The 2,762-nt window shown below is 34.5% G+C and overlaps 1 non-coding gene across 1 annotated transcript; it reads left to right on the plus strand.

Moving 5' to 3' along the window:
* The first annotated feature begins 1,213 nt into the window (after nt 1-1,213).
* Nucleotides 1,214-1,371, plus strand: LOC119252024 (U1 spliceosomal RNA). Its single transcript, XR_005126699.1, has one exon. It is a non-coding gene; the product is annotated as a U1 spliceosomal RNA (small nuclear RNA).
* Nucleotides 1,372-2,762: the final 1,391 nt, after the last annotated feature.

A 2,762-nucleotide genomic window follows, 5' to 3' on the forward strand; every position in this document is an offset into this window, starting at 1 on the left:
CTGAAGTAAACTACCTCTTGAGCAATATATTAATAGCGACAAGTGGAATAATATAAGATAATAAAAATGTTTATGGTTCTCAATGCAGTGCTGTACTTTCATTTATATGTTGTATATGAAACTTCCTAGAATGTGAAAATAGTTGTTATCGCATAAAAAGAAACCTGATACTCACGTATCCTAGCTTATTTATTTATACACTTAACCTCCGTCTTTCTCACCTGGCTCCAACTCTTAGTTTAGGTCTATGGTCCTAATATTATAGGAAACATCTACCCTACAACATAGATGGAGCTAGAAGGGGTAATACTAAGTGAAATGAGTCAGAAGGAAAAAAATAAATACTAGATGGTGTCACTAATATGTGGAATATAGAGAAACCAAACTAACGGTCAGATAAAGACAAACTTAAAAACTAACACTTGAAAGCTGACTATGGAACTGAAGCATCCAGACAGGAGAGGAAATGGGGGAGGGATAGGAACAAAAAGGGAAGGAATCACAATGGACTGTGATGGTGAACTATGGATAATTTGGGTGGGTGCATTATGGTGGCAGGTGCACTATGTTGACAATACCTTATGGGGGTATTACCCTAATCAAAAATAAATTAATTAATTAGAAACATTTGCCCTAAATGGATATGAATTTATTCCTAATCTTTTTGGGCTAAGTTTTGATATGCTAGAAAAGGAGGGAACTAATGATGCCTGTTTAGGAAGAAAAATCACATGAGAACTTTCTTTGTGGGCCCTCGAACATGAGTGTTTGATGTGGCATGAAAGGGGTTGGCACTTGCAGGAAGTGAGTGAACACCAGAAGGAGCAGTATGAAACTGATGACAGACTTGACCTTTGCAGTTTCACATATGAATCTTCTATCTTGGTTATGTTGACTCCTCTTAGGTAGAACCAAAAGCATGGTAGACAAAATGTGGGAATCTAAGATGAGAAGACAAAAGATCAATTTAGTAGTCTACAGAGCAGAGAATCAATGTAAACAATTTATGTTTTAGGCTGCTGAGAAAATTAAACACTACAATATCATAATATATTAGAATTGTTAATTCTAAGCACTGTTAATTGTTAATTTTTAGGCATATTAATGAACACACACTCAAATGTTTATTAGATTAAATGTAATGGAGTGTCCAGGATTGGATTGAACAGATAAAAGTTCCATCCAGTTAATAAAGTCTAGTTTAGTTAATAGTATAGTTTAGGGGAGATACCATGATCATGGAGGTGATTTTCCCAGGGCAAGGCTTATCCACTGCACTCTGGATGTGCTGACCCCTGCGATTTCCCCAAATGTGGGAAACTCGACTGCATAATTTGTGGTAGTGGGGGATTGTGTTTGCGCTCTCCCCTGGTTTGCTAAAAATAAAAAAAGAAATAAAATAGTATAGTGCACTGGTTTTGATAAATGGTTACATAAACTGTTAACATTAGAACAAGCTGAGTAAAGGATGTATGGGAACTCTTCGGGTCACCTTTAATGTTTTTTGTAAATTTAAAATTTATTCCAAAATAAAATGTTTAAATTTTATTGAAACAACTCTAGTTGATAATTAAAAAAAATTGAAAACAAACAGTTATGTCAATGGCTCATTTAAAACTATCATAAATTTTATGTAAAATTCTTTAGTACCACTGACATTAATGGTTTGCCTCTACTTTATCTTCTGAACAACCATGAAGAGGGCAGTCTGTCTTCTCAGTGGCAGATGGTATTACTTTCTTCTAATAGTAACTTCTGCATCAAGTCTTTGTAATACCTTGAGTTATTTCACCTCATTCATTTTAGTCACACATTTTAAGGGGAACAATTTCCAGTTTCATGTTTTTTTACTATCTGGAAACCAGAACTGTAATAAATATTATAGGTTCTGACCAATGTTTTGTTCAAGGAAAATATTATGTTTTCTCCTTTGTTTATAGCACATAATGTTCCTCAATATTTTGGGATGCTTTTATATCAATGTCTCATTTATCTTTTATTTGCTATTATTTTCTCCATCTATTTATTATGGGAAAGAAAACAATTTGGGCTTGTAATAAGAAATAAATCTTAGAAAATAAATAACTTGGACTGAACACTATTCTGACATAATACAAGACCTAGTAAAGATAGTAATCCAAATGGCAAGGAAATATTACCAATATTTAGGCTAAATATCAACACAGTAACAATCTAATGTGTTGATTACGTAGTACATTTTGGATTACAAAATAAAGCCTCGCTCAACAACAAATTTTGGTGAGGATGTGGTGAAAAAGGAACTCTTCTACCTTGCTGGTGGGAGAGCAAACTGGTCCAACCACTATGGGAAAGCTGTGTGGAGGTTCCGCAACCTGCTAAAAATGGAGCTACCACAGACTGGGCAATTCCACTGCTAGGGATCTACCAAAAGGACACAAAAACATTGATTCAAAACACCACCTGTACACCTATGTTTACTGCAGCACTGTTTACAATAGGTAAAACCTGGAAATAACCCAAATGCCCAAAAATGGATGACTGCATCAAGAAGATGTGGCATATATACACAATAGAATATTATTCAGCAATCAAAAAGATAAACTCATGCCATTCGCAGCAAAGTGGATGGAACTAAAAGAAATTATGCTCAGTGAAATAAGCCAGAAGGAAAAAGAAAAATATCGGATGGTTTCACTTATAGCAGGAATATAGGGGAAGCCAATAAGACAGCAGTGTAAAAAAATAATAACAGTACAAAACACAACAAAGCAAAAACAGAC

This window comes from Talpa occidentalis, unplaced genomic scaffold, assembly GCF_014898055.3.
Source record: "Talpa occidentalis isolate TD23 unplaced genomic scaffold, MPIMG_talOcc4v2.1, whole genome shotgun sequence".
Lineage (NCBI taxonomy): Eukaryota > Metazoa > Chordata > Mammalia > Eulipotyphla > Talpidae > Talpa > Talpa occidentalis.